Genomic DNA, 12,500 nt, shown 5'->3' on the forward strand with positions numbered 1-12,500 from the left:
AGCATAAGAGAATGGGTTTCACAGGAGTGTTTGTGTTAAATTACATAAACACTTGACATTAGCGCAATGGCTTCCGGATACGGAAACGATCCTCCCTCCCACCGGTCACGGTTCCCTCCCACCGGTCACGGCGTGGACCTCGAGAACGAGTACGAGCTCCACCGTCAGAAGCGGTCGCGCGCGCGCGCGCGTCTGAATTAATGGTAATGAGGACGATGCTGCTGCTGCTGCTTCCTTGGCTCTGGTTTGGCCTTGCAGTCCGTCGTGCTACAGCAGCATCAGCATCGGTTCTATGCCGCGAACAGCATCATCTTGGTTTGGTCGGTCGGTTGGTCTGGTCGTAACTGGGACGCGGACATTTTGTGGCATTAATTATTCATCGTGGCAACGAAACGAACTCTTCCCGTGGGCCATTGCGCCCCGCCGTTAACTGGATAGTACTGGATGCTGGATACGAATTTCCGACTGGGTTTTTCTCAATTTTTCTCGTTGGATTTTTGTCATTTTGCCGGTGCTGGAGCTACGTACGTGTGTGGGATCACTTTTCATCATATTTCATAATATACTCAGAGCCAGCCCCCTGGAGCCAGCTGGAGCTGGAGAGCTGCTCCACTCGCTCCTTTCCGGGGGGTTTTTTTTGGGGGCCTTTTTATGTTCCCGATTTTCCAATGGATGCGCTGGATGGTGGGGGAACGTTATCATCAGCTCGGGTGGAGCGTTGGTTCGTTATTCGTCCGCGAAATGTGGTGGCTCCCTCAGGAGGCCAATTTTTCAATTTCACTTCTCAACCTACACCGGCCCGGTCGCTCACTAAGGCGAAGCGGATGCGTCGGAGAGATTGTCTCGATCTGTGCGCTGCATACTGATGAGCAGACGGTGGCGATGCGGTCGTGATGGGCTGCGTGGACCAGGCAACTGCCGTACAGCCAGGCAGTAGATGAGATCGGATGGTACGTCTTCTTCGTCTTCACGAGCCATACGGAGTGGACGGGCCGTGGTGCGATAGTTTGCCAAACAGTACTCATCGCTACCAAAAAAGCGGGAGGAGGACAGACAGGGATACGGTTATGAAACGCAGCGTTATGCTTCTGCACGGTAGCAGCGTGTGCAGCGTCTCCATCTGTGGAGTACAGTGACCAGTACTCTTCTAGCTAGACTGGACGGGGTACTGCTGGACCACTAACGCCGTGGTCCGAGTTATGGAGGTTGATCGTGTGATATGGTGTGTCGCTGTGTCGGCGCCAGTCCGTCTTTCATTCGTGTTCGGGCAGAGTAATGTCCCAGGGAGAGGATAGTGTGGCAGAAGAGGACCGATGCTCTCTTCCCCGTTAGAGTCAGCCGTGATGAGAAGAGAAGCAGGGAAGACACATTTGTTTGCCGACTTTTCGACCGGACTGCCCACTCTCTCTCACTTGACGTCCGGTGTTGCTCATATGTGAGTCCGTTTTTCCGGTTGGCCAAACAAGCAAGCAAGCAAGCACGGAACGGACGGACTCTCGTCCCTGGAGCGTTGCGCTGTAGCGGAGATCCCGCGGGATTTTTGCGATTTGTTGTAGAGATGAATTGACCACCAGTCCGGGGCGCGCGCTGGAATCTGGCTCACGGAAGGATACCAGCAGACCAGAGCTATCCGGACCGGACCGGCTGCTACTCTTGGTGCACGGTTATGGCATGATGATTTCGGATTCCGGACGTTTTCGGTCAGTGGAGTAGTGGAAGGTGCTCAGCAGCATAATTCAACCATTCCACGGGGGAAGGGAGTTGTCTGTGGAGTGGTGGCCGCCATTGTGCAAATCCAGCGGCGTGGAATGGGACCGGTCGCCGTTTCTCGCGTGACCATGACGTAGGCGCTTCAGTAAGGAGGAGCAGGTCTTCGTGCAAAGTGTTTTCGACTCCCGCGTGCCCACAGGATGGCAATGACAGGAACTTTGTAAGAGATGACTTTGTAAGTTTCTCGTCCAATGAAGGTGCACGGGTGTCCGAGGTGGGCGCCCAGAGGCTAGAAGAACTCGACACCCGCACGCACGCACGCACGCACCACTCGCCGAAGGTACGGTTGGGGCGTAAAGAAAGTAAAATGGAAATAAAAGGAAAGGCCGAGACAGAGGCAATCGTAGGTAGTAGCTGTAATGGAATGTCGTAAATACTGACATTAAAACGTGCACGGTCGATGGAATCGATGATAATAAAAGGGACGAAAATTGTCAAAATGATTAGAAAAATGTTCTCCACGGATGTTCCGTCGCGCGTTCCTGCGCGCTTACGGCGGTTTCCGGTGCGTCTTTTCCGCCCTCTGCCATTGTTCCTCCAGGCTGTTCCGCTCTTTCACGCGAACAATTGAATGGAGGGCGAGAAGGGGGGAAGCGGGGCCATCAAATTGGCGTGTCCCCTTCTGGGGATGATGCGGTTGTCCGTCCCCGGGACATGCTGGAAGAGAAAGAACGAAGAGAACGAGAGTGCTTGCTTGCGTGTCCTCGACGTTTGGCGCACCTGCTATCTACTGTTGGTGTTACTACTGGGAGCGGTCTTTCCCGCGATATGGTTTCAGTGGTGGCCACGCTCTCGACGATTCCGGAGGACTGCCACACGCACGCATAGCCACACCGATGACGACGACGACGAGGACGCCAAAGACCGTGTTCCGTGAATTGCGAATTCTATTTTTATGGTGACTGAAAGCAAAAATCAAACGCACAACCCCGCTCCGGTAACAACCCGTATGAGGGAGGGAAGTGAGGCAAAGGACAATAAATAATTCAACTTTGCTCGTGTGGTAGCTCCTGCTGCTGGTGTACTTGGTGGCACGTGTATGCGCGAATGATTTTCGTTGCCGATCAGCGGGAGATCGGGTGGCACTCGTTTTGAGGGGTTTAAGATGCCAGGGGGGGGGAAGGCGGGAACAGTCGCGCGAAGGAAAATCGTTTTCCAATAAAGTATTGATGGTTTGTCTGGTTTCTTTTATTTTCTTTTGATTTTTTTCCACCTCCGATTCGCTGTAATTGCTTGAGCTGTATTTTTTTATGGCGAACAATGCTGATGACGATGAGCGTCAGATGTTGAAACGTGTTGTTATCATGGATTCCGATAGCATGCTATCTGAGAATATCTTTGCGTAAATGGCTGTAAACTCTATGGAAACAGTTTATTTATTAGGATTGAATGTTCTATCGTTGTTTTAGATCGATGAAGAATAGAGTATTTCAAGAGCATGAATGTCCCAAGAAACTTTCGGGGAGGAACGCGACTTAAAACGACCTATTCTATTTTATTTTACATTCCATGGAAGACTTTCTAGCTCTGGTTAGCTTAGTAATTCAACCATTCATAGACAGTCATTCAGTAATTCATTCATTCATAGACCGTTTTAATGTTGTCCTACACCATTCAGCTATGATGCTCTATTTCATTTCAATTTTTCACCTGTATTATCTGAGTAATTATTGTCAAGGAATGTTGGCGCTTGAGAACGCTTATTAATACATCCACAAAATAATCTTTTGTATAAACATGGCCTTCATCTCATAAAATTAGCAAATCGGTGTCCTGTAATGGTTTATTTTTTTGGAGAATGCTCCTTTTCCTCAGCTCACCAGCAGGAAATCAAATCTTCCCTCGAGCTTTGATTCTTTGGACAAAAAGACGGGCTCTTTAGGAACATAAAACCTATTTTCTTCCGCAGCTATTTGTTCATATGCCATCCGCATAAAATGAATTACTTCAGCACATGCCTTCGTGTCGTGCAATCTACTTTATTCTCGAGTTCCATGGTCACCGATCATTGACAGACGTCAATCTAGGGCACTAGTGTGGACATGGTGATCGCTGTTAGACACGACACAAGTATACAAAGCAAAATAAACAAATGTTTTAATTAACGACCATCCCGTATGTGGCCAGAAGCATATGCTACCGATATGGTTCCAACATTTGGCGTACGTGGTAGTGGAACCTAAAATAACTTAACCGAAAGTAAACTGAGCACCAGTAGCACCCTACCCGTCCGTCCTGTCCGCTCGCCCGTGCCTGTCTGTTACAAATATGATTAGCACAATTAAGATTGATCTGAAAAAGATGTCCGGTTTGCTGGCATCGTAAATCAACCATTGCATCGCCGCCGTTTCGCGGGCCCTCCGTCGCATGTAATGTGATTACCTAATCTTCTCTTTTCCTACACGGCGGTTTCTTTTTTTTCTTCTTTTTCTAATTGATTGATATGTTGTGCGCTGGGTCTCAAGTGGTGTGCGGTGTGGTGTTGTGTTCGTTGAGCAAGCAGAATGTAACATACGCCCGTACGGACCAATGCCGGTGCCGGTGTACATTCATCAAAACAGTAAACCCACCCACCACACCGCCAGCATGTTCCCAGTACTGCCCCAGCCGCTTATCGGGTCTGACAGCAAACCCGAGGGGTGGAAAGAAGGAAAGGTTGCTTCCACCAACGCTACTCCTCCTTCTATTGTTCCCGGATTTGTGTATTCAGCTTCTTATTTTCCCGCGAGCTCCAAGCGGCCAATGGGTCCTTGCAGCGTTTGCCTTTCGCGCCGCTGCCTTCTATTAGGTCTCGTTTGCGGTCCCCGGAACCGGATCGATGTAACGGAACGGGACGGGGTAACAAAAACGAACCGAAAAAGAAGAAGGAAAGAAAAAACGAAGAAGAAAGAATAGCAAAGGAGGCGGCAATTGGCGGGGAGAGTGATCCTTTTGCAAGAGGCAACGCAAAGAGGAAGCGAAAAGAAAACGCTCATTATCAAACCGGGCTCGCGCGATTGACGTTAATGGGCCCCCCGGTGGAGTCACGGGGAAAACTGCAAAGAAATGGAAATTCTACGGGGTGGTGGCGGCGGCGGCCAACCCGGGGCAGAAGGAACCATTTTCAGCTCCGACAATCGATCTCTCGCACTCTCAACCACCATGCTGCCATCCTTCCGTCCGTGTGCGTTTTTTTTTCGCGCTTCGCTTCTGCCCTGGCCTCTTGCCAAGGAACAGTGGGCGCTAGGAGAGGCACATGTTACCAAGCACAAGTCACCAGCGAACGAAGAACGGACAACACAATAAGAGTAAGAAACGAACGGAAAACCGCCAGTCGAAGCCACATTCCGCCAGTAGCGTGCGTAAGCATCGAAGGCATTTTCTTCGTCTCCTCGTGTGCGTGAGTGTGGTTCTAGAAGGGATTCTCCGGGTTCCAGCACCGGGTTTGGTGTGGAGTAACGGTGTGGCGGTGGTAGAGTAAGGGCGGAACACCAACCACGACGGCGACGACGACGATGGCGAATCACTTTGGCCGCGAAACGAAACGAAACGAAACGAAGGCCACGCACGACGCACGTGATTGATTGGCAATTTTGCGCGCAAGACTTTTGCCTTCTCCTCACACTCCACTCATCGCTTCCATGCCTTCTTCCCGCTCTTGTAGCAGGAGTTGCGTGCGTGTTTTGTGGTTACGTGGTGGCCGTTTTTGGGGAGGATTTAGCCAAGACTGCTGCTGCTGGTTTCGCTGGTACCCGTGCTAAGTTTAGCTAACTGGAGGACACACGCATACGCACTGATACCACCAGCGGTGGGGTGTGAGGAGTTGATGCACGAACGGGCGGTGCCTCCTTCCTAACGCTCCTCGTTCGCTCGCTCACTCCTTGGTTACGTTATCGCGCTGATGAGTTCGCGGCCACAAAAGCGCGATGCTACGAGAAAATGAGCGAAAAACTGCGGTGCGGAAAACATTCACGGATCAAGGGATTTGAATCGAGATTATCATCCCCGAGACCTCGCACCCCCCTCCCACCCATTAAGGAGGCCACCAAAGAGCAAAGAGAAAAGTCGGTTGTGGAGCACAGTGGTACGTGAAATAATAAGTCTAGCAAGCAGCGCGAGGTACCGAAGCACATAAGAGCGATAAACAACCCCTTGCGGTGGTAGAGGACCCCTGTGGAAGAGTCAGGTGTTAGGGGGAGGCCACCCCTATCGACCGGCAGCCCACGTATGGGGTCCAGCAACCCGTGCAGCATGATAAACACCAAGGCGAGTACTTACTTCATCTCGCGTTTGCCGCACAGAACACGCTGGCAGCAGCAGCAGCAGCATAAATGATGATCGCTCTGCTTTTGGTTCCAGCGCGGGGCGACGGCGGCCGGGGGGGTGGTACAGTTTTGTTAAAAATTCAAATCATGATTTGCAGCTTCCATTGCCACCCGCGGCACTCTTCACTACACTACACAAATCATCTGTGAGGCCAAACCGGCACCGGCATCATAACAAGTCCCAGGACATTATTTACTTCGCTTCGCGCTGGCTGAAGGGCTGTTAACTTTATGGTTTATCTTTCGGAAAATGTATCATGTCGCGCTGAATTGCGGTCTCTTCACTCTTTTGCACTCGGTTCGCTCTCGGACGAGTACTTATGGGGATGGTTTGAGGTGTTCAAGGTTGGTTTTGGGTGTGTCCGCGCCGGAGGCATTGGACGGGTTTTTCTGTCGCGATAAATGATGCACCCAGCATAAGGGTGGTGTGGGGTACACTCATTCAATTTGCAGCACGACACGTGTTGTGTACGAACCTGCGTGTAATGTGACCAAAGTGAGTGGAATAATGTAATTTGTTTTACTTTGCTTGTTCGTTTCTCTCTCTCTCTTTCTCACTCCCTTATAAATCACAACACCGCACTCTTTTTTTTGTGTGTTTAGTGATATGGAGTAAGTAATAGAAATGGATTCACAACTCACTTTCGGGGTGGCCAGGGCAGGTTGTTGAGTGATGATATATTTTGTTACGCATTCACTCCATTTTGTAGAAGGATTTGAAATCCTTCCAGATGAACAGATGATATAGACGCTTCGAAGGCATTCGATGGCGTTATTACTGTAGGAAGACGATACTTTATTTTAGCGAGCCAGATTTCGCCATTATTTCGAATAATAACTAGTGGTATCATAAATCCACTTATTGCATCGTAATGTTTCGGATACATTAAAACGCTCTACTCTACGCTTTTTTTATTAATACCTAATTGAAATTTGCTTTTTTGTTGTGTACAAAAATATGTTTGTCTCCAACTTCCAGTTCCTTAAAATAATAGCTTATTCAGTGTTAAAACCGACGTGCTAATTGCTGATTTGCTGAAGAACATTCTTCCTCCGCTCGAGTGAACGCTTTTATCCTTCAGGTTTTTCTTTTCTACATCTAGAACTCAATACAGTTTACAGTTAGGCAATGAATATAGTTTCTTAAAGCATTGAACATATTGAATCTTGATCATAATTCTTAAATAGCTGTTTATAAATGTTTTAACGGTTTGATTTTGCCCATTTTTTTTTATTGTAACCAAGAGTGCATCAACAACTCCCATCGAAACACTAGAAGCGACCCACGATGATTTATGAGTCGATTGAAAGCAGCGGACCTAGCAAAGAACAGAGCAAAGTAGCTGCAGAAAATCTTTATGCTAACGGCACAGTTATCCGCGTAAAAAGCACGTTACGCAACCAGCAATCGCATCGAACCTCGAAGCATTAAAGTTCAGAGGCCACAATGTGCGCGCGGCCATCGTTTGTGGCTTCCAGAACCTCCCATCTGCCGCCATCCGCCAGGAATGACCCTTTTGCGATGAACGCGGAACCCATCGAAACCACGCTCAATGCACCGTGCATCGTGTCATTCTTGCTTGCGTTTCCCTTGTTTGTCCCCCGCCATCGGCGCAACCGCCCGAGGACACGAAGTGTTGATGTTCGTTGTGATGATTCTATCATCGATTCATCTGCCGATGGAACTAGTGCACCACCAGTACCATTACGCTAATGGCTTACAAAAAAAAGGGCACTAGCGGAAGCGGAAGCGAAATGGCAGGTGAGGTTATCCTGCTCCTGGTTGGCGGTTATGCTGCGCGATGATATGCAGAATGGGAACCGTCGCCTCGGTGTGAGACCTTGCTTTGGAGCTTGTTGAGCATTCCCTCTCTCTCACCGCGTTTTCCAGTGGGCAACCTGACGCATATCCGATGATGAATAGGTTTATTCAATCAGCTAAAAGGTTATTGCAATATCACCTATTCCGTCCCTGAAGCATGAACAGAAGTGCACGGCTGTGTGTATTTGCAAACGTCATTTGTTGGACGCGAATAATCCATCGCCAATCGACGATAGCTGGTGCTGCACCACGTCGACATTTCGATTTTGATCGGAACCGGCTGAAAGATATGTAATCTCATATCGAATGCAAGTCACACGGCTTGGCTGACGGCAGTTCCGCACGGTACTAACGCTGGTAGCGCAAAGTGTGAAGTGTTCTGGTGCCTGACGTTGGTGCCGTCGGCCGTGGCACTGGAGTAAAATTTAAATATTTTACAGTTCGTTTGACAGGGTTCCCGAAGGTACAGTCTTCAGTCAACTTGAGGGCAAGCATCGGGCATGCTTTACCTGTTGTGCATCATTGCCACCCATTTCCCTGCAGACCTGGTGTGATAGGTGTGCTGATTGAATATATTGCTTTTCAATTTTGTATATACTCACTGCTGCTGCTGCTGCTAGTGGTGCACGTACCGCATGACTGCATGCTACGCTACTGCGAGTGCTCGAATATAGTGATGGAGATTCATGCGCGAACGACTCGCGATGTGGTTGGTGCTGCATTGCCATCATTCAAAGAGCTACTCGAAAATGATTGGCCGATCAATGGTGCTTCGATCGTTAGAGAGTTCTCCGATTTTTCGATTATCTTTTGCCAACTTTCGCAGTGAAACGTACATTTTTGGTTTATCGGCGTGAAGTGCAGTGCAGATTGCAAATATAAAAAACTGGAAACCTTTTCGGCTTTAGTCAACAACACAATGCAGCAAATATAATAAACAGCACACTCGTGGTGACACTCTTCTGACACGCTTTCCAGTGCGCTCTCTGCCATCGCCATCGCCATCAGGTGCCAACGAGCAATTAGGTGCCAGTGAGGAGGAGGAGAATCCCTGGCAAAGACAGACGCTTCCGACGCAAACGGAATAAAAACCATCGTTCCATCTTGGCTATGAATAATTAAAATTATCATCAATTTTATCAACTCATTAGGCCATAACAATGTTTAGCAGAATGGATGATGCTGATGAGGATGAGGCGATGACACACCCGGTTGGCGGTGGAAGGGGAAGTGGGCGGAAGAGCATGGATGGGGTGGTACTGCACAAATGTTGCGCCGCCACCGCCGCCGCCGTGTTGCCATCCGAAAGTGAGCCTTAAACGAGACTGTTATAAAGAGAAGAATTTATGTCCTCTCATTAGACCCAACACCCCACCACCACCCCTGAACCGCTTAATGCTCGCTGAGCACCACACCCCCCCCCCACCGCTGGCACACACCATCTCGGTGTCCGGCCACACGAGGACGAGACTCCGGTCCGGTCTATTTGGTGGTTTTTTTTTATGTTACCAGGGAATGGGAGAAAAGTTTTGGTGCGTTTTTTTTTGGTCGATGCCAATGTCTCTTAATCCGCCCGCACCCCATAATGCACTCATTGGACTAATCGGCCACATATTAATTGAAATTAGTGGCGGACGAACCGGAACGAACGGTTTTGTACCCCCTCGGCCACGATATCAATCTTAATTAGCCTTTTAATCCTTAAAATGTCGAAACGCCCATACACAGGCGCCGAGAGTTTCGGTAAAAAAAAAAGAAATCCGAAGGATCATAAAAGGTGGTGGCTCGTTTAATCGTACCACAATTGGAATAAAGCTTTACGATTGTGTGTGGGTTGGCCTTTTCCGGCAAACCGATCACAACACCACCGATCATTGTTAAGGGCGATCATTGTGGGACGTGCGCCGGCCCGTAACACACGATATCATCATGCGATGGCAAATCGTTAAAAAGTGCACGAATTACAAACACAAATACTCTCGCGGTTACCTCCACGCTCCACTGTTTTCGTCGGTGCCGTGGCGGCTTCTGCGGCAGACCGAAATCTGTGCGGGGTCGTGTAAGGATCAGCAAATCGAAGAGCACTTTTACGACGCTGTGTATGTGTGTGTGTGCTGTGGGAGTTGTAAAAATTCCGACGCCCTTCAATCCACCCACGGCATATCGGAGAGGTGGCTTCAACAGCAGCATCGGCAGTGGAATCGGCGATTTACTTGACTCGTGCGTCCATTTCTAGGAGGGTATTGAAATTGAAAAGAAGAAATGGGAATGAGCTCTCCCCCACCCCCATTCGATTCAATCGCGACTGGCGCTACTCACGACTTTCGGTACCGCAGATGGAGGCGCACGGTACCGCAGATGGAGACGCCTAGTAGCGCGTGTAAAGCCTTCCATAACTGTACCGTGGCCGCAGGATTGCCACGTGAAACCGGTGCCGACTGGATGTGTTTTATTGTTCCATCTCCATCCACCTCTCTCCCTTCCGCACGAGCAGCGCATACGTGAATGGATGATACGGGTGGGTTTGGATGTAAGTCTACTGGAAACACATAATACGTTGCCAAACTACTTACCCCGTACCGAGCGGGCAGGCGGTTTATTTTTAAGGCGTGCTTGCCAGTGACACTCCGGGCGGCGTCATTTTTCTTTTGTGAAGAAGCACAACTGAAGGATAAGAATGTCGCCCTCCGAGAGCGCGCTTCTCTCCTCCTTCTCCTCACAAAACCACTGTATCACGCGTGATTGTCGCTTGGCACGCTGCTGCTCCGTAGTGGTGGTGGTTGTGGTGGTACGTGAGTGAGTGCCCGGCATTGCGCCGTGTTTATGTAATCCGAGACACAGAAGTGGGATGGAAGATTGGGTTACGGACCATCCGACGGAACTGACGACGACGACGACGAGCGGCCGTGTGGGAACTTGTCGTCTGCTGCCGCCCGCGACTCTTTATTACTCGTTCGCTAGTGGATGTTTGTTATTGTACGATGAAAAAAAAAATCCATTTCAAATGATGCGATAGTACGAGACATCTGCTAAATCTTCCCCCTTGGTAGGGCACAAACAATTCTTCGCACGTTTTGTGTCTGGCTTTCTCTTTGGTGTGTATTTTGTAAGGCACTACTACTACCACCACCACCGCTACTTCACTAAAAGATGACAAACCATTTGATGGAGTCATTCGAGATGTGATGTGAATCGTCGGCAATTTTTTCTTTCTCTTCAGTTCCCCGGCCATTGCCCGAATGTTAAAGCACGTCGCTTCACTTCGCCTCGACCAACTTTCCCCGGCCCGTTTCTCTTTCAGTGTGGACGGTATCACATGGCACCGGTTGGTGGGCTTTTTTTATGTTCTGAAACCGAATGAGCCCGCCGAAAGCGAATGGTGGATAATGAGTTTCATTTCGCTCGTCTCCTCGGTCGGCAATCTGTTACGCGATTCCCGGTTTTCCGGTTCATATCCTTCGCTCGCCGTAACGTATTGATAGCGAGCTCAATTAATGAGGCTGGCCGTAATTACTAAAACCTCTCTATCGCCCAACATCACATTTGAATGCGCGAATTTCATCTGCCCTTTTGTCTAATTTGCTGCAATCTGCTCTCTCGGGGCGGGGCAACTGACACAAGTGTTAATTTTGAATAGCTTCCCTCACCGAACAAGACACTCGAATGGCCCGAAGGCGAATGGTATGTTGTGTTTGCTTCCCAACCTTGGTGACTTGTCGAGCGACGAGATCGTTCTCGTTTGTTTATGAAGCGTGCAGTGCGCTTGTGCTTGTGCGATCTAAAATGCATGAGCAAGAAGCAAATCGGTCGCGGTCGGTCACAATGATCGTCATTCCAATCGACCTTTAGACTCTAGACTAGAGGAATCGGCGAACGGACCACAGAGGTTTGGTGTTTAAAATGTGTTTGGCCACACAAAAACGGAACGTGAAGGTTTGCTAAGAAAATGTTGGGATATTCCTTTTTGGGACTTCGTTTTTAACTGTCTCTCTCTCTCTCTATCTACCTTTTGCCTTCTCTCACGCTGCCCTATGGCATAGTTTGGCTCTGGTAAACAGCTCAGCATATGCTGTGCTGCCCTGGGGCAAAGCTTTCGAGCAACGAACTCCAACCGACCTCATGCCTAGTGCTGCCGCTGCCTCCGCTACTGTTACCATCGCTACTGCTATTCTTTCAATTCTCCAAACACAACACACATATACACACGAACACAGTAGCGAAACATTGTTGTCGACCGGCGATGTTTTTGCCATTCTGCCAGCAAACATGATCTTGGGACCACCGGGAAGGACCCGGGGGGGAGGGCCTGGGGGGTGCTGGGTGCACTCCGGAGCGTTCTCCGGTGTGTGAGTTAAATATTTAACAATGCAGAGCACGGGTGAATCTCACCGGGCTCACCGGGCTCGAAAGGAAGAAAGACCCTTTTCCCGGCGCTTTCCCTGCAATCTTCCTACTATCACCCCCGTTCCCCTCCCCAACTAGCCCTCTCTGGGGGGTACATCGGAATGTAAACTTCACTGGAGGGCGTCCGGTTCATGGCTAGTGGTCGGTCGGATGTGTTGTGTGTACGCCACGCGCCCGTTTCGTGTGACCCTTCTGCGTTG

The 12,500-nt window shown here is 49.5% G+C and overlaps 2 protein-coding genes across 3 annotated transcripts in view; one reads left to right on the forward strand and one right to left on the reverse strand.

Annotated features, from left to right (window-relative positions):
• The window catches only part of LOC126568946 (heat shock protein 70 A1-like), a 148,470-nt gene that overhangs the window by 45,253 nt on the left and 90,717 nt on the right, over positions 1 to 12,500 (reverse strand). The window lies entirely within an intron of this gene.
• The window catches only part of LOC126568949 (EH domain-containing protein 1), a 31,469-nt gene that overhangs the window by 13,911 nt on the left and 5,058 nt on the right, over positions 1 to 12,500 (forward strand). The window lies entirely within an intron of this gene.

Source organism: Anopheles aquasalis, chromosome 2 (assembly GCF_943734665.1).
Source record: "Anopheles aquasalis chromosome 2, idAnoAquaMG_Q_19, whole genome shotgun sequence".
Taxonomy (NCBI): Eukaryota; Metazoa; Arthropoda; class Insecta; order Diptera; family Culicidae; genus Anopheles; species Anopheles aquasalis.